Source organism: Callospermophilus lateralis (genome assembly GCF_048772815.1).
Source record: "Callospermophilus lateralis isolate mCalLat2 chromosome 12 unlocalized genomic scaffold, mCalLat2.hap1 SUPER_12_unloc_2, whole genome shotgun sequence".
Classification (NCBI taxonomy): Eukaryota; Metazoa; Chordata; class Mammalia; order Rodentia; family Sciuridae; genus Callospermophilus; species Callospermophilus lateralis.
This window is the reverse complement of record NW_027510157.1, coordinates 337471-360524: the sequence shown is the minus strand read 5'-3', so window position 1 is coordinate 360524 and position 23054 is coordinate 337471.

The window sequence follows — 23054 nt, the reverse complement described above, 5'->3', positions numbered from 1 at the left end:
TTCATGGTTTCTTAACATCTCTCCGTGGTCAACTCTATTTTCAAGATTATATATTTTGTCTTCATTGCCTAAGGTTCTGTCTTCCAAGTGGTCTAGTCTGTTGGTGATACTTTCTATTGAATATTTAATTTTGTTTATTTTTTCTTCATTTTGAGGATTTCTGCTTATTTTTTTCAGAATCTCTTCCTCATTATTGAAGTGATCTTTCACTTCCTGTGTTTTCTCTCTGATTTCATTTCTTATACCTTTAATTACTTTGCAGACAGTTTAACTATGTACATTCTAAACTCTTTCTTTGGTATTTCTTCCACTGTGGTGTCAATGAATTCTATTATTGGAGTATCTTGGTTTGTTTGGGGCAATTTATTCCATTTTTTTCATGTTTTTTGTGTGTCTATCCATCTAACAGTATAGATATGAGGCAGTGGAGTCTTTATCTTGTGATCTTATAGTGTCCCTGAAGGTTTCCAGGGACCCCACTATTTAGGGGGAGACAAATAATAACAACCAATGCAAATAATATTCAGCAAGCCAAATAATTTTTATTATCACACCTACAATGTTAATTATCACAATAAGCAGAAATGATATGTTATTGTCTACATAAAAATATCAATTTTACAAAAAGGGTTTATAATTTCAAATGGTGGGCAGGGTGAGAACAGAAGTGATATAGGATGTGATGATTATGAGGGAGGAGGAGAGAAGGAGGAGTAAAAAATTAAAGGAAGAGTGAAAGGGAGAACAAGAGAGTTTGGCTGTTAGCAGAATAAAACAATCAAGGAAAACAGGATAAAAATATATATGAGGGCTGGGGATGTGACTCAAGCGGTAGTGTGCTCGCCTGGCATGCGTGTGGCCCGGGTTCGATCCTCAGCACCACATACAAACAAAGATGTTGTGTCCACCGAAAACTAAAAAAATAAATAAATATTAAAAAATTCTCTCTCTCTCTCTCTCTCTCTCTCACACACACACAAACACACACACACACTCTCTCTCTCTCTCTCTTTAAAAAAAAATATATATGAAATAAAAATTTTAAAAATCTTGAGATTTTAAATCATTGCATCTCAGTACTTGATGGTTCATGCTGGAAGAATGTACCTCAGCAATCTCCTTTGGGTTTCACTCATGTGGTGTGGGACACAGTTCTCAGTCTCCTACACCAACTTCAGACCCACATTTTCTGGCCTCAGGTTTAGTCTCAAAACAATCTCTCCCACCCCTGCCCTTCAAGCAGTGTCAGATTGGAAGAGGATATGGGGTAGAACCCACTGGGTTTCCATATTCAGTTGTTCCCTGTGTAAGCCTCCCTCCAAGTTTGATTTTTTTCCTGGTCATTAAAGCACACTATATTGTGCAATGCGTGTTTACTGTGTCTATATTTTGGGCCACACTCAGTTTTTTTTTCCAGGAACTGGGCCCCTCTGCTGCCAGTCCCCATATGGCTGCTGAAAAATGTTTTCTTTCCTTTTTCTCCACCTGCTTCATTGGAGACATGGCAACTTCTTTTCCTCACATGGATACTCTGCAGTTTATCTTTCAGGTTTCCCAGGCAATGTCCTTGATCTCTAAATGCTCTGTACCCAGACATGCCTTGGGCCTGTCCAAAATGCTTTTTCCTTTAATTCTCTTATCTCTTTACTATGCTCACAGAGGAACCACTGTGGCAGTGGCTGTGTGGCTGGGGATTTCTCTTCTTCCTTCTCCTCCTCCTCCTCCTCCTCCTCTTCCTCCTTCTTTTTCACTATATTCAATATCCTGAGCTCCTGATCTGCTTTGAATGTTCCAGTTTTGAATTCCAGTGAACTCCCCTACTTTTTTGTTGTTGTTTTTCACCCACCTTGCTAAGAAGCTCCCTGTCTGCTTTCTTGGTTTCATTTCATAGAAAGCCAGAAAAGCAACATTCTTTATTCTGCCATCTTGAAAATTGAAAAGGCCTTCTTATTAACTTTTTACTTGTTTCTTCTTCACAACCAACATTTCTAAAATCTGGAAGTTGTTCTTTTTCATGTTCTATTGCTTTTTCCAATTTAAAATCTTTCTATATTCTTTTTATATTTGTTCAAAAATTGAATCATACTATATCTAAATCATGAAATTTAATAATTATTAAACATATCAGAAAAATGAATCTGAGGGGCTGGGATTGTGGCTTAGTGGTAGAGCACTTGCTTAGCATGTGTGAGGCACTGGGTTTGATCCTTAGCACCACATATGAAGAAATTTTAATAAAAGCCCATCAACAATTTTAAAAAAAGTGAATCTGAGATTAGTTTTGTTGGACTTCAAATGTTTCATGGACACTAGTTTATTAATACTTAAAATCTGGGGCTGGGAATCCCTTAAAAACAAATGCCAAACGTCTTCTTTGATATAAGGAGAGTAACTAAGAACAGAGTAGGGACGAAGAGCATGAGAAGAAGATTAACATTAAACAGGGATGAGAGGTGGGAGGGAAAGGGAGAGAGAAGGGAAATTGTGTCGCGACCCCTTGCCCGCAAGGAAGACGCAACTCAGGAATCTTCTTTCAGCAGTTTATTCAGGCCTTGATTTAAGTATCTTTTAGTGACTCCCTTTCTTTCTTCTTCTTCCTTTCTCCTTTCTCCCGAGGGCCCAAGCACAGCCTAATAAAGTCTCCCACGTACCAATCTTAAACCGCCGCGTGGGTCTTTCTTATAGGGTGGCAAGAGATAGCGTGCCAACTCTCCACAAAGGAATTTGATTTATCACAGGCCACAGTGGAAGCCGGCGCCATCTTCTAATGGCGGCCACAATTTACAACAATGGCTTACTACAGTTCCCCCTTCTAATTTATAAAACAATGCAGGCGAAAGTAGAGGTCCTATCCTACTGTGCAGAAGTGGCTGCAATGTATGGTTCAGTCCTAAGGAGGCGCCTTCCCCAGACCTGACCCCATATCAGCCGACGCCTTTTTTCGTAGGGCGGGGGCGTGGACGTCAAACCCGCATGCAATAGGACATGCTTTCCTTGAGGTCCGTTGAAGGATCACTCAAGTGCAGTGCTTTGCCTCGCATCCTGCATCGTGATGAAGGTGGATGAAGGGGGACAGCTGAGGCTGTTCTGTGGCTGTATACAACGACAAACGAGTTGACAGCACCCTGAAAGAAAGGCACGGACTTTAAGGCGATAGAGAAGTATTAGTGTGGAAACCCACCTGCGTGCAATGGCAGCAAGACCGGCAGAGTGCAAGGGCTTTCCAACACTAAGAGAATAACGAGGAAAGACATGCCGATCCCAGTGCAATGTTATAACAACTTGGGGTGCAACGGCCATGTCAAAGATTTACTGTTTAAGCTGCGCAAGCCAGACTTGAGGTGAATTGCCATTTTCTAAAGCTGCAAGAGCTTGGATGATCATAGCCTTATCGTGAGCATTGCGGGCCTTGAGGCGACAGAGAAACCACAAACAGAGAAACATACCAAAGCAACACATTGCACCAAAAATGCCTACCCCCACCCACTCTTTAAAAAAGGAAAAAGCAGAAGATATCCAATCGGTGAATTGACCCAAAGTCACGGGATCAACACGGGTGTTATTCAAGACAGCTATCTGGGTTAGTTGAGACTGGATCATGTCTTCCGCTTCCATGGACCAATTTCCAGCCAAATATTCGCCAATGATGCGGGAAGCATTCCTGGAATCATTAAATCTGACAGAGGTTATGCATAAATGTGCACGTTGGTCAACACAACCCAAAAGTACTAAGTCAGCCAATTCTTCTACCTGAGCTTGGAGTAAATCTATTCTTTGGTTGGCAGCTAAAATCCCTGACAAAATATGTTGATCAATTGTATTTTGGGATTCAAGTATAGTGGAAGTTTGTTGGACAACTTGATTAATGGTGGCAGCAGTTTGTACTTGATTGGCCATAGCCATTCCGGCCGTAACCGCTGCAGCAGCAGATATCGCCACGGCTGTCACTATAGCCGCTGTGATTCCAAAATCTCTGCGGACTCTAAGTAGCTCAACAATAGGGAATCTATCAGGATCCGCAGTGACCGGGATTGGGAAGAAAGTTGGAATTTTCATAACCACTGCTATAGTCCAGGAACCATTCCAACACTCAGATAAGAGACAGGTAGTATGAGAACAATCCAGCATCCCCGATGAGGTGGCCTCAGCCAAAAGGAACAAGAAGGGGGATTGGACACAGACCATTGCAGGAGGCAATGTGGCATTATACAACAGAGAGTTGAATGAAACAGATGTAAGTCTATTACCTTGTTCACTTTCCCTAACAGTACCAGAAATATTAGCCAGCCAACTTTTGGCTCCTAGCAACTGAGCCAAAGCAGAAATATCGGCTGAAGCCCCCTTTTCATTGGAAATCAGCCACTGAAACCAGGACCAACCTACTCCTGTAGAGGAGCTGGCACTATTGTTAAAGTTATAAACATACCTCTTAAGAGAGGGGGAAAGAGAGAAACCTTTAGCAACCTGATGTTTCTCCCAAGAATGATCCTGACAAGGCGTAAATGTTGGGGGGAAACCAAGATTAGGGGAACAGTAAGGAGAGGCCTTAAAATGAGTGGCATTATAAATACTACTAGAAGAAGGAGGCACTGGGATTAGTACCTCGGAGATAATAGCCAAGGTAGTTATGTTAAGAGCAGAGCTGCTGTTTGCGGGGGTCCCTGAGCCTGATTGCTTCCCCGAAGCTACTTTGCTCAATACAGCACTGATAATGCTTCCTGAGACCTGATTGGACCGCAATGGTTCCTCCCAGTTAGTCAAATTTTTGGTCTTAAGGCTAATGCAATTAGCGTTTTTAAGGCTGAAACAAAAAACTCCTGTAAGATTAACTTGAGATTGATTAAAAATTCTCTCCATGTCCCCTCTAGGAGAGGCACAGGGAGCAGACATCTCACATGAGGTAGAAAAAAGAGTGGGGAGGACATTAGAATTACCATGAACCGGCATCGGCATTGGCCAGGCCCGTGCCACTGCCCACCACTGCATTGGTGTCGCCTGTGCCATCGGCACCAGCACCAGAGCCAGAGCACTTAGCAAATGAAGATCCTCATCACAGGATTGTTGTGGTATCTCTTGTTGCTGGTCAGCTGGTGTCGAGACTCTTCTTGTCAAGCGTTCAGGGACCCACAACGGTTCCGTACGATCCTGGGGAAAAACACATACAGATCCTCGTGCCCATGTCAGCACGGGGTCAGGGCCATTCCATTGGCCCGTAAGAACATCCTTCCACTTAACATAGCCAATCACAGAGGGCTGAGGGGACACATGTCTATCGGCCGCAGAGCGACCATGAATATCCAAATTCAAAAAATTAATGGTAAAGAGAGCTAAGGACAGGCGTTCTTTAGGAGTGTGTTCAGCTCCTATTCCCCCTTTTTGTTTTTGTAAAGTTTCCTTTAAGGTGCGATGAGCACGTTCAACAATGCCTTGTCCTTGAGGATTATAAGGCAAACCATGAGTAAGTTGCACTCCCATGGTAGAACAAAAGGCTGTAAATTGTCTGCCAGTATAAGCAGGTCCATTATCAGTCTTAAGGGATGCAGGTGCACCCCATGCTGCCCATGCCTCTAAACAGTGAGTAATGACATTACGTGCCTTTTCTCCCGATAAAGCAGAAGCATGGATAATTCCAGAGCACGTATCAACGGAAACATGCACATACTTAAGGTTACCAAAGTCAGGTATATGTGTCACATCCATTTGCCAAACAATCAATGGCTTTAATCCCCGTGGGTTTACTCCATAATTAGGGGGATGAAGAAATGTGACACAATGGGGACATTGCAATACTATCTGCCGAGCATCCGCTCTTGAAATGGAAAAACGCCTGCGCAGCGTTAATGCATTAACATGGAAGTTTTGGTGAAACAACTTAGCCCTCTCTAAGGAGGAAGCCAAGCATATCAATAGACTTCTAGTGGCTAAGTCCGCACAGGCATTACCTTGGGATAACGGACCAGGAAGAGAGGTGTGAGCCCTGATGTGCATTGGATAAAAAGAAGCAGTGCGGTTAGAGATAAGCTGTTGAAGCTGAGTAAAGTAAACAGACACATTGTGGGCATCACTAATAGTTCCCACGGCCTCCAGGACTTTTAGTGCTTGTACCACATAACTGGAGTCCGAAATAAGATTAAAAGGAAAAGAACACTGTTTAAAAACTTCAATAACAATTTGTAGTTCTACCCATTGTGGATTTCCAGGAGCAAATTGATGCTGGATAGGGGGAGAGTCATTAATTACGTAGGCTCCCATTCCAGACTTGGAACCATCAGTAAAAATGTTAACAGCCCCCGGAATTGGACTGGATGAAGTTACCTTAGGGAAAATGATGGGATGTTCTTTAACAAAATGGAGTAATGGATGAGAAGGGTAGTGATTATCAATACTCCCTTGAAACGAGCAACACAGAATAGCCCAGTTGTCTAGAGTAGCACATAAAACATTAAGTTGAGCTTTACTGTAGGGTATGATAAGAGAAGAAGGTGATTGGCCGAAAAATTGAATGCTTTGTTGAATCCCTTTAAGTGCCAATGCTGCAACAGCATCAGGATAATATTCTAAGGATTTTCCTGGGGATACATGTGGGTGGATCCATAGTAAAGGCCCATCTTGCCACAGTACTCCAGTAGGCTGCCGCATAGTGGCAAGCACACATAACTGGAAAGGTTTATCACTCTGGAGCCTGCATAGAGTGGCATGCTGTATAGCTTGTTCTACTTTTATAAGGGCCGCTCTAGCCTCAGTAGTGAGGCTACGAGGGGAAGCAAGATCTGGATCACCCTTAAGAGTAGCATACAAAGGCTGGAGCACAATATTAGGAATATGTAAATATCCTCTTATCCAATTAATATCTCCCAGCAATTTTTGAAAATCATTTAAAGTTCGGAGATCTTGAGTCCTGATGGTAATTTTTTGTGGTTTTAATTTGTCATACCCAATTGTCGCCCCCAAGAACCTGATAGAATCTCCCGTTTGAACCTTTTCAGGTGCGATGTGCAGTCCATGTTGAGCCAACAGCATCACGAGTTCTTTATAAGCCTCATAAACTGTCTGTTCTAATTTTGCGGCCAATAACACATCGTCCATATAGTGAATGATCTTGGTGGAGGAATACTTATGTCTGAGAGGTGCGAGTGCCTTTCCCACATACATCTGGCACATCGTGGGACTGTTAGCCATCCCCTGTGGCAACACCACCCACTCAAACCTTTGATCTGGTTCCTCATGATTACACGAGGGAAGGGTGAAAGCAAAATGTTGGGAATCTTTAGGATGCAAAGGAATGGAAAAGAAACAGTCTTTAATGTCAATAACAATTATATGCCAGCCTTGAGGAACAGAAGAGAGCAGAGGCAGCCCTCTTTGAATGGGCCCCATAAGCTGCATCTGAGCATTAACTGCTCGTAGATCATGCAGTAGGCGCCACTTCCCTGATTTTTTCTTAATGACAAATATGGGAGTATTCCATGGAGAAGTAGAAGGTTGGATGTGACCCAAATTAAGTTGTTCTTTGACTAGATCATGGGCTGCTGCCAGTTTAACCGAGGGAAGAGGCCACTGAGGCACCCAAACAGGCTCCTCGGTGAGCCATGTTATGGGTATTTGAGCCCCAGTGGCCCCTAGGAAAAACCCAGACCAAACCTGTTAAGCTTTTGATGACCTTGCACAGGATGCTTACGTCCCTGTAGGTGCCTTCCTAGTCCTAGACCTGGCTTATACCCCATATCTTGCATGATATGCTGAGACACTGGGGAACAGTCATTATTAAGAGTGAACCCCATGTCTTTCATCAGATCACGGCCCCATAAAGAAATAGGTAAATCAAGTACATAAGGCTGAAAGGTACCATCGTGTCCTTCCGAGTCCTTCCAAGATAGATGTCTACAGCTGATTTGAGGGGCTTGGGCATATCCAAGTCCTCTTAAGGATTGATCAGAAGCCTGCACTGGCCATCCCCTAGACCAGTCCTTAAGGGCTATGATACTACGATCTGCTCCTGTGTCCAGCAATCCCACAATAGATTTACCCTCTATGCTTAATTCCAAAGTGGGGCGATTGCTCATATCCAGTGACAAATAGGCACAATTTCCTCCGGTGGTACCAATCTGATTTCCTGTCCGTGACCTTGAGTCAGCAGGGAAGTGATTATGCAAACTAGGCAAAATTAGCAATTGAGCAATCCGATCCCCTGGGGAGATAGACACAATGCCCCTTGGAGCTTCCACCATAACCTTTATTGCCCCTACAGTATCAGGGTTTACAACTCCGGGGAAAACATGAAGACCTTGTAGGATAGAGGATGCACGTCCAATTAACAAACCTACAGTGCCAGGGGGTAAAGGCCCTTTGAACTCAGTTTCCACCAATTGGACTCCCATCTTAGGTGTTAATACGAGTCTGGAGGTGGAACAGAGGTCCAATCCCGCGGCACCTGTAGTGGCTCTCCGCATCTCGTGGGATGGCGCAGAGAAGGCCATGTCTCGGGTTCGGGTGTGACATTCTCCATTGCCCCATATATTCGTGGGCCCTGGGGTCGGGGGCCCCTTTGGCCGTTTTTTGGCCCAGCTGAAATAGGCTGTCCATGGATGTCCCTCACTGATCTACACTCTCTTGCCCAATGCTTCCCCTTTTTGCATTTTGGACACAGCCCCGGTTGACGAGGGCCATTAGAAGGGCCACCGCGAGGAGGTCCAGTAAAATTGCCTTTTTTGGGACAGTCACGTTTGAAATGGCCGGATTGACCACAATGGAAGCATGTTCCGGCACCAGGACCGCCCCCTTTTGCAATCCGAAGGACAGCAGCTGCAAGACCTGCATTAGTTAAAGGTCCTCCAAGCTCTCTACACACTTTCATCCAAGCTTCCATGCCCTTGTTTTTATAAGGAGCGATTGCTGCTTTACATTCTTTGGTGCATTGCTCAAAAACAAGTTGTTTAATCAAGGGCATTGCTCTATCAGGGTCACCAAAGATTTTTCCTGCGGCATCCACCATCCTAGCAACAAAATCCGAGAAAGGTTCTGTGGGGCCTTGCATGATTTTTGTTAAATTGCCAGACACTTCTCCTCTATTTGGGAGTGATTTCCATGCACGGATACAAATGTTATTGATCTGTTCATATACCTCAGGGGGGTATCCTGTTTGTTGATTAGCAAATCTGCCTTGTCCCAAAAGCATTTCCTTGTCCCAATGGGGGTGTCCCGCCGCATAGTTTTGGGCAGCCTGCTCTACAGCACCCTCTAGCACAAAGGCTCTCCAGTCCAAATATTTGCCTGGAGAAACACAAGCCCGAACAAGGCTAGCCCAATCAGAGGGAGTCATACAGTATCTAGACAGACTCTCCACCTGAGTTAATGTGAAGGCGGCATCCACCCCATAAGTACGCACAGACTCTGCCAGGGTCTTCACAATTTTGAAATCTAAGGGCTCATGGAATCTTCCCCTATTGTCATCCTGGAAAACTGGATAAGCAAGACCCATCTCAGCATTAACAGCCCTCCATGTTTGGGCATGGAAAGCTCTCCTCGAAACACCCTCACCGTACGGCGGCGGGTCTGGAGGATCATTTTTCTTGAGCTTCTGTTTATTTTTATTCCCTTCTCCCATAGTTAAATTCCCTAGCTGCCGAGACAGTCTCCCGAGCTCCTCCTGTTCTTCCTCCTCCTCTTCTGACCCACTTTTGCATGGGAGTGTGCGCAGTGTACTGAGATCTGGATACAAGCGTTTCCTCCCCCGTTTCTCGCTCTGCACATTCCCCTCCTCCTGAAATATTTCACTCCGTGCCAGAGACAATCTCCTCCTCCCCTGTTTCTCGCTCCGCACACTGCCATCCTCCTGAAATACGTCACTGCCTGCCGGAGATAATTGTTTCCTCCCCTGTTTCTCGCTCCGCACACTCCCACCCTCCTGAAATACCTCACTGCCTGCCATTTCTGATCTTTCTTCATGTAATTGCTTTAAAACTTCTTGTCCTTTAGTAAGTGCTTCCTGACATCTGCTATCTGTGAGGCAACTACGAATCATCTTCCAAAGGGGTATCACCCCACCCTCTAATATGCCCTGCTCAGAAGCAAAGTCAAGGTCTGTGCCTAACTTATCCCAGCTAGGCAGAGTAAAGCTGCCCCAGAACGGAAACCACGATGCAGCAATATCTGTCTTCTGTAAAAATCTCTGTAAAGTACTACGTTTCACTTTTAGGCTCTTGGAATGTAACAGGTTATCTAGGGCCAGGAGAAGCGGACTTGAAGATACGGCACCCATGACACAACAAAAGACACACAACAAACAAGAGTGAAAGTAAGAGCAAAAGTACACAGTGCAGCTGCAATAAGATTTAATGCTCTCTCTGGCTTTACAGAGGAGCTGCCGCCTTGACAGCGGGTCCTAAATTACCTAGGACTAATCCCCGCTTTAATGCGGGTCCCAATTAACCTGGGACTAATCTCCGCTTTGATGCGGGTCCTACTTATCTAGGACTGATCTTCCGCTTTACCTGCGGGTCCCACCTTACCTGGGGACTAATTGGTGCACCACCCCTGACTGCTGAAAGTTCTGGTTCCCGGGTCTCTCGGCACCACTTGTCGCGACCCCTTGCCCGCAAGGAAGACGCAACTCAGGAATCTTCTTTCAGCAGTTTATTCAGGCCTTGATTTAAGTATCTTTTAGTGACTCCCTTTCTTTCTTCTTCTTCCTTTCTCCTTTCTCCCGAGGGCCCAAGCACAGCCTAATAAAGTCTCCCACGTACCAATCTTAAACCGCCGCGTGGGTCTTTCTTATAGGGTGGCAAGAGATAGCGTGCCAACTCTCCACAAAGGAATTTGATTTATCACAGGCCACAGTGGAAGCCGGCGCCATCTTCTAATGGCGGCCACAATTTACAACAATGGCTTACTACAAAATTGCATGTAAATGGAAGGAGACCCTCAGGGGTATACAAAATTACATACAAGAGGAAGTGAGGGGAAAGGGGGAAAATATAAGGGGGAGAAATGAATTACAGTAGAGGGGGTAGAGAGAGAAGAGGGGAGAGGAGGGGGGAGGGGGATAGTAGAGGATAGGAAAGGCAGCAGAATACAACAGACACTAGTATGGCAATATGTAAATCAATGGATGTGCAACTGATGTGATTCTGCAATCTGTATAGGGGGTAAAAATGGGAGTTCATATCCCACTTGAATCAAAGTGTGAAATATGATATATCAAGAACTATGTAATGTTTTGAACAACCAACAATAAAAATTAATTAAAAAAAAATCTGGGGCTGGGGATGTGGCTCAAGCGATAGCGCGCCCACCTGGCATGTGCAGGGTGCTGGGTTCAATCCTCAGCACCACATAAAAGTAAAATAAAGATCTTGTGTCCACCGAAAACTAAAAAATAATTATTAAAAAATTCTCTCTCTCTCTCTTAAAAAAATACTTAAAATCTCCCCTGTAGTTTAGAATACAGATTTAAAATACTGAAATAGGTATAGTGTTAAGTTTCATTCTAACTATAAATTAAATCCTGACATTAGAAATTTAAAAATTAACATTTTATGCTTTACTCTGTCCACTATCATGGTATTTCTACTTTTAAAATTCTTGAAAATTTACATTCTTTTTTCTAATTATAATTTCTATACTTCTTTGTCTGTTTTTATGTACACATAAATTCAGTACTTATAACAAAATTTTACCATATTCATATAAGGGACTATTAAAATCAATTCTGAATTTTATGGTCAAGCTAATGTTTCTGAGCTCCAGGTTCTCTGGTACTGCCATTCTCACCATTGGTGAGATTGAATAATTCTGTATCACTAGACACAGAAAATTTTCTTTTGTTAAATACATATCACCTCTCTCTAAATTTTGGTATCAGATGTGAAATTTGAAAGTTCAAATTAGTGACAGAAATTTTAATATATAAAACACATCAACTTAGATGTTGAGCTTTAGCAATTTTTTAGTACTGGACCCTAAAAAGACAGCCAATCAGTGAACATACTGCAAAAGAGGAGGATCATGAGGAGGGTCATTGGAAAGAGGAGACATCTCTGATGCTTCCAAGGAAGCCACATGTCAGTGAAACCTTGACCCATCCTAACACAGATGGCACTAGTGAAGCTAAAGTGCTGCTCACAAGTTCCCCAAGAGTGAGCCCCCCAAGAGAACTCAGGTGATTGTTAACAATGGGTAGAAGCAAGGTCAATTTGACCAGCTTGATTTTAAACACCTAGCAAAAATAGTTAAAAGTCAAAACATAGCCATTACTGGGCATGTAAAAAAACAATAGTTATTTTGATGTAACTTAAGATGTACACTTGCATTAGTCCTCCTAGAATAAATAAGACTGGAGGTGACAAGAGAGATTCTTAGGACATGACAAGAGATATTCTTATAATGAAATGCCTGATACCTATCAAGAGAAACTGCCAGAGTCAGAGTTTTTAGTCAGTTTAAGGCCTACAGATCTTCCTAACTTTCTATACAGGTAGGCTTAATCAATGTAAGCTAATATAAAGAGATCATGCCAATAAAAAGATATTTTACAAAAATCAAATGACATTAAGTAACTTAACTAAATATTGTGTTGACATTTCTGATGACTTTGGAAATCTTAAAAATTTACATTCCCCCCTTTCCATGACAAGGCTAACAATTAAAACAACAGGCAGAAATAAAAGTAAGGTTAAAAAAAAGAATTCAACAGGGCACTGAGTGTGACTTGAGTTTGAGGGTGGTGGGTTACCAAGTGGCTGAAGGGTCAGATCTGTCAAAATGAAAGGAAAGTTTCTTCCTAGAGCAAAAATTTGAAAAAAAAAAACATTAGAAACAAACCAAGGTAGAGATTAACACAAACAAACAAATAAGGGACAAATAACAAACAAGATAAGAAAAAATCAAGACAAACACTCTCTCTTTCCTCTACTGGATCCCAGTCTCCAGACTGCTGTCATGGTCTATTTATTGCAGTTCACTGGTTCTTAACCTGAGCCTTGTGAGGTTTCTGGTCACTTGACATACCTTAGGCATTACAATAAAGCACTTGATATTCTTTGAAAGATTTACAATCAAGCACTTGATACACCCCCAGAGGAGAGCCCCTGATACATCTTGAAAGATTTACAATCAGGTGCTCAGAATGACTAAGGAATTACAATCAAGTCAAATGGAAGGAACAAAGCTACCTTCCAACACATGTAGTTTTGTCTTCCTTCAAAGCTTCTGGATTTACAGGTATGAGCCACATAAGAGTTTGGAATTACAGGCGGGAGCCACATCATAAATTCTTTCATGGGTGGGCTCATCATTGGTCACTGCAGATCCCAACCCTTGCAAAGCAGAAAGCTCCCACAACTAGAAAGGGAGGGTGTCTTTCTCTCCTTCAGAGGATCTAAGATTCCCATGGAGTCAAAGCCCCATCAACTTGCTGGGACCTCCAAAATGCTATGGTGAGATTGCAATCAATCACCGAGTAGCTCTTAAAGCAAAAGACAGAACCATTTTTCTTCACCAGCCAATCATCTGGCAAGCCAAGGGGCAGGCTGCAAGTCTATACCCTTTTAGCCCCTCCAAGAGTTAGGGTACACATTTATAGTCCAAAATCACATTAATTATAAGTGGCTGTTACTATGATTCAAAACCATAAACAAACATCATGAGATCGAAAACCATAAGCAGAAGGAGAAAATGGGTCAAAATGACCTTAGTTGAGTACAAGTTAAAGAGTAGTTACTGATGTTTAGACAATCATTCTCTGACAGGGTACATTGTCCAAAACAATGAGAACCAGAAAGAGAACAATTCCATTGTATAAGAATTGTCATTTTGTGTTCCTAAACATTCTATGCTAAGTGACTCTTGATGGGTACAGAGACAGGATGTTCCCATAGGAGAAACATTTCTTACATGACACAGAGTCTCAGGGGCCCATAACAAAACAAAAGAAAAAGAAAAAAATATCTCAAAAAACTTTCACCTCCAAGTGTGTAAAAAAAAGTCAATGGGTATGTGTTGGCAGCTTTTATGGGTGACCAGAAACTTCTATGATAACCAGAAACTGCCTTTGGAAAAGGGAGAAGAGAAAATTTTAAGTTAGTTGCAGAGGAGGGTAGAAGATATGGAGAAAAAGAGCAAGAGAAACTACTGAAGAAGGGAAGAAGGGAGAAAGGGATATTTTGATATACAGTTCCTGAGGGCTCAAACAGAGAGTAAAGAGAAGATTTAGATGATCCATGTCTCTTCTCTGACTTTGGGCTTAGACCACCTACACACCATATTTATGTCAAAGACATAGTGGTGGGTCTAGGCTAATTTTCTTTAACAATTACATTTTCTTTTTATTATAATTCTTCTACAGGAATTTAGAAAATAAATGATGGCATACAATTTCTAATATTCTTTTTCCTTTTAATGAAGATGAAAGTGGATCCTAGACATGAAGGAACATTGGAAAAATATACTCTTTAAATAGGTTATGTAGCGATGAATGTAAAATCATATAAAGATTATATATTTAGGAGCAGATACCAATTGTTTTGTTAGATGGAAAATGTGAGGTTCTTAGTAAAATGTAAAGAAAAAATGACACATACACAGGCACTCACAAACATTGTTTAACTGTGGTGGCTAATGTGAGGAGATAATATTTGGCTTTTTATGGGAAATGAAATAGTATTGGTCAATACTGAGTTTAACAGTAGACAAACCACTCCTCTGAGACTGAAGCATTGTTCAGTGATGCTGGTGGATAGATCAGGGCCAACAGCATCATTTCAAAAGGAAATTTTGCAAATTATGGAGGACAATCTTATACATTAAGTAAAAGTTTGAGTATTTAATCTATAATTTCCAACAAACTCTGGGGCATTGGCATTTCCTGATGGTCCCATAGAAAGGCTTGGAGAGTAAGATTATCTTTATTCAACTTCAATAAAATCAATACATGTTCAAGATGTTATAGATCATAATCTGAGAAATGCAAAACACATACACCTATCCATATCCATGTGTTTACAAATGAAACACACACATCAAACAGAAAAATAGTGTAGGAAGAGACACATTTAAATCTATCATAATCATCTGATTATGTATCAGTTCAGATTATTTGCCTCTCAAAGACAAGACAAAACAAAACATTGCACTATGGTTTTATTAGAGCAGCCCAGGAAATAACAATGATCAAGAGGAATCTTTCTTAAGTAAAAATTCAGAGTAGAAGCACAGGTGGATATTATAATTGTCCTCCATGTTATAATTCATGATTCATGGACTGAGTTAGAAGATAAATTTTTCATAGGCTTTCTCTTGTTCAGTGAGGAGGTCCTTGGAACAGGATAGAGGAGAGTGTGGCTGCAGAGTTGCTAATCAAGACCTCCAGAGACCAAGCAGGAAGCAGGTCTAATTTTATTGTGCAGTTACCATGTATATATAATCAGGCAGTAGCTAAGCAGATTACAAGAGCCACCAATACAATTGCTGGCCAACTGTCCCTGCAGTTACCAATCAAGAAGTTGGCCATGGAGAAAGCTCAGGGACTACAACATATGGCCTCACACCTGGGGCTGTGTTTACAGGGTAAGAGGTTTGCCATTCACATGCCTAGCATGGGGGAATGGTTTGCCACTCAGACAGCCTTAATGTATGCCATGTATGCAGTACTCCATGCACTTGTCTCCACAAACTTTGTCATCATAAATATAGTGCTTTCAGAGAAACTCTGGCTATAAAAACAAAAAGAAATTGGTAGTGCATGTATTTGTTTGGCCATGCCTGGCAGTGGAACATGTCACATCTTCACATTTTCCTGTGTAGAAAACTGAATCTTTCATCAGAACTAAGTATAGGGATTTTGATAAATACAAGACAGTATGCCCAGATCAAAAGTAGAGAACTAGAATTCTCTGCTCCATTTACAAATGACACATTGTGCAAATACAGTAATCCATAACATGCATTATGGATGCAATAAATATTGCTCTACACTTAAAAATTTTAGTAGCAGGAACAAGTTAATTTTCCATGCAGGTGAAAAGCATGCATATTCTGTGAAGATGCTTATGGATAGGGAAATACAAATGAACATCAAGCAAGAGCCAGGTATCTTCTATTAATTATCTCAGGCAACTTGAATTTATAGAAAGTTGTTCTGGAGAGTGGACATGAAGTGTACTGAAAGGAATAGAGTATTACAAAACAAACGTGAAAATATGGCAGCATGAGCCAGCAGAAAATATGCTAGATTGTTAGAAGAGTATCAGCTTCAAACAGAATCAATATGGTAGGATCTAAGAGAGCAGGATTTGGCACATCCATTCCATAAGCAAACAAAATCCATGTATTTCATTGGCTAATATTTTCATAATTATCTCCTTGTAGATTCATCAGCACTCCATTTGCTAAAATCTCATTTCCTGATAAATTTCTATGTGCATATGAAATTTCTATGCTCGGTTTCTTAATAAAAGCTATAGTCGATATCCTTTCTCAGGAGGAAATGGAGATAAAATAGTATCCAGACTTTAGGTAATTGCATGTCACATTTTAGGTATGGATTAATTTTCAAATTTCTATAAACATTTCAAAACTCAGTTAAACTATATCCAATTCCAGTTATATCCTTCACACACACTATTATAATAACTGCTTCTTTCTTTTTTTTTGGACTTTTGAATGGGAAATTCACTTTAATAAGTGAATAAGTGTGAGAGTAAATATCATGACTGGTAAAAATGCCTGGAACAGAAGATTCATAAATCAAATATGTGTTTAATGGCACATAGCACAGATAACACCTTGTATCAATGTGATTTGGTTGCTCTCTTTAAGTGTATTCATGGGGTGAATTTTATGATTGGTTTTTGTATGTTGAAACAACCCTGCATTCCTAGGACAAACCCTTCTTGATCATGGTGCAATATACTTTTAATATGTTTTTGTATACAATTTGCCAGTACTTTATCAAGAATTTCTGCATGTATGTTCATCAGGAATATTAGTCTGAAGTTTCTTTTCCTTGAGATGTCTTTGTTGGTTTTGGTATCAGGGTCATACTAGCTTTACAGAATGAGTTTGGAAGGTTCCCTCCTTTTCTATTTTATGGGACAGTTTGAGCAATATTGGTGTAAATTCTTGGAAAGACTGGTAGAACTTGGCTGAGTATTGGTCTTGTCCTGGGATTCTCTTTGTTGGTAGGCTTTTTATGACATCTTCAATTTCATTGCTTGAAATTGATCTGTTGAAATTTTCTATGTCCTGCTACTTCAATTTGGGTAGATATATGTCTAAAAAGTTATCAATGTCATAGTTTTCTTTTTAGTATAGATTTTCAAAGTAGTTTCTGATTATCATCGATATTTCACTGATATTCATGGTGATTTTCCTTTTTTGTCACAATTTTTCATAATTTGTATTTTCTTTCTTTTTTTCTTTGTTAGCTTGGCTAAACATTTATCAACTTTATTTTTTCAAAGTACAAAATTTTGTTTCATTGATTATTTGAATATTTTTTGTTTCATTAATTTTGGTTCTGATTTTAATTATTTTCTGTCTTCTGTTTTTTGTGTTATTTTGTGTTGAGAGCCACAGCCGAAGGGGCCCCAGCAAACTTTCAGACTACCAGCTGATGATTGGCTCACAGCGGCCCCAGCAACATCTAGCTGATTGGCTCCTCTGCGGTGATGCTCATTAGGCTGTTTCCCTGCCCTTTCAGGCCACAGAGCTGCTCATTGGGGGACTTTTTTGGCTCCGCCCACGCGACCCAGCCAATCGGCCTCAAGAGCAGGAGGATTGTGGGAGGTCGAGAGGCTGCGGGTTGGGGGAGTGGCTTGTGGGAAGCCGGTGGTGGCAGTTGGGCTCTGAGGGTTTTTCCTGGGGAGCTGTTTTGTTTGGCATGTGTGGTTCTGAAAGTGAAGTTGGTTTCTTTTGACAAGTGGCTACTGAATTGTGTCCAGCCAGATTGCGGCAATTTTGTTCTTATTTTTTAGAGGTTTGAGATATAATGCTAGGCAATTTATATGGTGACTTTCTTTTCTTTCAGTGAATGAGCTCAATGCAATGTAGTTTCCTCTTAGAACAAAATATAGTGTCCCACTATATTTTGTCACTATTTTCACTTATCTCAAGTATTTTTTAAAATCACTTCCCTGCTATTTTCTGTTATCCATTGGTAATTAAACAGTGTATTATTTAGTTTCCAGGTGTTATAATAAATATATTTTTAACTTTATCTTTATTTCTAATTTTATCCCACTATGTTCTGGTAAAATGGAAGGATTTATCTCTATATTTAATATTTAGAAGCATTTATTTGTTACCTAAGACATAGTCTATTTTAAATGAGGATTAATGTGCTCCTCAGAAAAAAAGTGTATTTATTTATTGATGAATGAAATATTCCATATATGTCTGCTAAGTCTAAATAATTAATTGTATTTTTTAGTTGTATAGCTTCTTTTTTATTTTTTGTTTGGAAGATCTATTGAGTGGTGAGACAACAATATAAGGGTCACCCAGTATTATTGTATTTTAATTTACTGGAAACTTGAAATTGTGAAGGCTTGTTTGATGTATGTAGATGCCTCATTGTTTGGGGCATGCGTACTTAAGATTGTTATGTCTTGTTGATTTATATGTCACATAAACAGTAAATGGGACATAAAATGGCTTCTTTTAAAAATACTTTTTGCTATAAATGAACACAATACCTTCATTTTATTTATTTTTTAAATATGGTTTGAGGATCAAAGACGGTGCCTCATCCCTGCAAAGCAAGCACTCTAACATTGAGTACAACCCCGGCATGAAATGGCCTTCTTTATTCTGTAATTAATCTGTAATTCTCTTCAAATTAACTTTAACTTGAAGTCCACTTTATCTGATATGAGGATAGAAACCTCTTCTTGTTAACAAGATCCATATGAATGTTAGTCATCCCTCCCAACCGCCCCCCCCCCAACCCCTGCTGTATCCTTTTGCTTTCAGTCTATGCATGTCTTTGCCTACGAGATAAGTTTCTGGTGAGAGCAAAATGTTATTGTTCTTGTTGTTTTCTTTTAAATACCATCTGGCAGTCTACCTTGCTCATGGATAGGCAGAATTAATATTATTAAAATGGCCATATTACCAAAAGGACTTTACAGATTCAATGCAATTCTGGTCAAATCCCAATGGCATTCCTCACAGAAATAGAAAAAAACAACTATGAAATTCATATGGAAAAATAAGAGACCCAGAATAGCTAAAGCAATTCTAAGCAGGAAGAGTGAAACAGGTGGTATCACTATACCAGATGTTTACTATACTTCAGAGCAATAGTAACAAAAACAGCATGGTACTGGCACCAAGGCTGATAGACCAACTCACAAAATTACAACTACCTTATATTAGACAAAGGTGCTAGAAGCATGCAATGGAGAAAGGATAGCATCTTCAACAAATGGTGCTTGGAAAACTGGAAATCCATATGCAACAAAATGAAATTGAATCCCCATCTCTCACTATGCACAAAAATTAACTCAAAATGGACCAGAGATCTAGGAATCAAACCAGAGACTCTGCATCTAATAGAAGAAAGAGCTGGCCCTAATTTCCATCACTGGGGTTAGGCCTCAAGTTCCTTAATAAGACACCTATAGCACAAGAATTAAAACCAAGTATCAACAAATGGGACGAATTTAAGCTAAAAAGTTTTTTCTCAGCAAGAGAAATAGTATGTGAGGTGAATAGGGATCCTACATCCTGGGAACAAATTTTTACCCCTCACACATCAGATAGAACTCTAATCTCTAGGGTATACAAAGAAATCCAAAAAATTAAACACCAAAACAAACAAACAAACAAACAACCCAAGGATAACAAATAACAAATGGTCCAAGGACCTGAATAGACACTTCTCAGAAGAGGATATACCATCAATCAACAAATATACAAAAAAATGCTCACCATCTCTAGCAATCAGAGAAATGCAAATTAAAACTACTCTAAGAGACCATCTCACTCCAGTAAGAATGGCAGCCATTATGAAGTGAAACAACAATAAGTGCTGGCAAGGATGTGGGGGAAAAAAGGTACACTCATATATTGCTGGTGGGACTGCAAATTGATGCAGCCAATATGGAAAGCAGTATGGAGATTCCTTGGGAAGTTGGGAATGGAACCACCATTTGACCCAGATATTCCTCTTCTCAGTCTATACCCAAAGGACTTAAAAACAGCATACTACAGGGACACAGCCATATCCATTTTTACAGCAGCACAATTCACAATAGCTAGACTGTGGAGCCAACCTAGATTTCCTTCACTGGATGAATGGATAAAAAAATGTGGCATTTATACACAATGGAATATTAGCACTAAAAAATAACAAGATCATGGTATTTGCAGGGAAATGGATGGCATTAGTGCAGATAATGCTAAGTGAAGTTAGCCAATCCCAAAAAAACAAATGTGGAATGTCTTCTCTGCTATGGGGGAGGGGTGACTCAAAATGGGGTAGGGAGAAAGAGCATGAGAAGCTGCTGAATGGTCCCAAATGAAGTTGTTCCTGCCATTCCGGAGAAACACCTCTGCTTAGGAAGACTTCAGCAGGGCACAAAGGAGAGAGTGCGCCCTGAGAACTAATTGAATATATAAAGTTTCAAGCAGCTAGTGCAAACACTGTTGGATTTCCAGTTCAAGAGAACGCTTGAACCTAGGAGAACAAAATTTGGGGCAAAGTGCAACTGGTGAAAGTGATCCTTTGTCCTGACAAGTCAAGACAAATCGGAGGAAAAAAGTTTTCAGATTTTCCAGTATACATGGACATTTCTGCAAGCTGCTGAATGCTCCCAAATACGCAGCTTATCCAGTACACTGCCTTTTCACTTCTTGCATTCCTTGATGGGAGTCCTGCTTCTGCTGTTGAACAGGGGAGTACAACATCATCATCAGAAGTTATGTCCTCTGTAGATAAACTCACAGAAGTTGATGAGCTTTTGGATAGCAGCCTGTACCCAGAACCAACCCAAAGTAAGTTTGTTGACCTGGAGCCATTGACTGAAGCTGAAGCTAGTGAAGCTACACAGTTTTATTCATGTGAACTTGCTCCTGCACCTCTGGATGCACTTTTAGATAGTTAAATCCCTAAGAAGTAAACTTAACATGTATATATTCATCAAAATGATGAACTATTTATTTTAAAGTTTCATTTGGTACTTTTCTTTTGTAAATTGCTTTGTTTTGTTTAATCAGATACTGTGGAATAAAAGCACCTTTTGCTTTTCTTACTAACCATACACTCTTGCAAAGCTTTGAAATGTTACTCACCTGCCTAGATATACACAAAATTCAGTGCACATTATTGGCATATCTTTAAGTTGAATTCAGATGGCCGTTTTTCTCCAGTTTTAATTTGGATTTCATTTTACAGATATGACCATTAGCAACAGTTATTTTTGTTTTGCTTGTTTGATGGTGTCTGTCTAAGTTTGAGTGTAAGTCACTAGAACTATCGATAGAACTTCTAAAGCTTTCTCTGTTCCAATTATTTTTATTAAGTATTTTTCACTTGGCTTATTTTTAAAACTGGGAACATAAAGTGCCTGTATCTTGTAAAACTTCATTTGTCTCACTTGGTTGGAAGTAGTTCATTTATGTTTGGAGTTCATTCATGTTTAACAGGAAGGGCAAAGTGTACACAAATACTCACTGTCTGATATGGTTCCAGCTCCATATACATGGAAACACACACACACACACACACACACACACACACACACACACACACACATATATAATGTATTATGTAAATAGCTGATAGAAGACAAATTATTAATTTGTGGATTTAAAGAAAAGGAGAAAGTTCAAATGTTGGCCTTCATGCTCGAGACATGAAATAATTTTAAAGAATATAAGGCATTTTCAATTATATAGAAATTATTATGAAGGCAGAAATTGGCAAATCTTAATCAGGAGAAACAAAGTATTCTTACAGTGATTCTTGGCACCAGTGGGGAATGAAGTTTCCTGAACTTAAAGTTGTACTCCAAAATGCTTATTTCATGTAACCAATTATTAACTTGGCCTGTAAAGAGTCAATTTGATTATATTTTGCTTGTTTGGTGTTAAGTACATGTGTTGTTGTAATATTGGGAATTTTGGGTCAGATCCTGGTTAACAGAATATATTTAACAGGTAGATGATGGTCTATTTTTTTTCTCCAAGTTCATATGAAGCAATCTTCTGTCAATAGATGAAGGAAAAATTAAAAAAAAATTACAACTCATAAGTATGAGTCCATTACAGGTACTGAAACATTATGTGGCACCTCATTAATATGTACTTTTAAAAAATGTTTTTGTGTATCAGTTAAAACATAATTTTAAAATATTTGGTTCTAAATAACCATACTGTTTGATAGAAGTGGAAAAATTGTTTTTTTTGTTGGAATCACAACACAGTTTTTTGTTTGTTTTTGGGTACTGGGCATTGAGCTCAGGGGCACTCCACTGCTAAGGCAAATCCCCAGCCCTATTTTGTATTTTGTTTAGAGACCGGGTCTCACTGAGTTGCTTATCACTTCACCTTTTGCTGAGGCTTGCTTTGAACTTGCAATTCTCCTGCCTAAGCCTCCCTGAGCCCCTGGAATTACAGACATGCACCACCACACCAGGTGCGCAAAACAGTTTTTATATAAATATTCAGGCCTTAGGTGATTGATGGACTTTCTACAGAAAATATGTGCACTTTGAGGTCATAAGATTTATTATCTATCTTTATAGACCATACTTAACTAATGTTTAAAATGATTCATACGTCCAATCACCGTTGTTAATTGTTTTCCAGGTTCGTCATTTTCAGTTCTAATTAGTTTTGGGATTACTATAATTTATTGCCCATTTTGACCTAGGAAATCCAAATTTTTCAGTTACTATACTTAATATGAGATGTTGCTATTTTCTCTCCTTTGTAGACAACAATGGCTCAAAAAGTGCATTCTAGGGCTGAGCTGATCTTTTGGTCGCCGTGCTCGCAGGTTCCATTGTATTGAACCTACAGTCAAGATTTCAATCATTTAAATGCTAATTCCACCA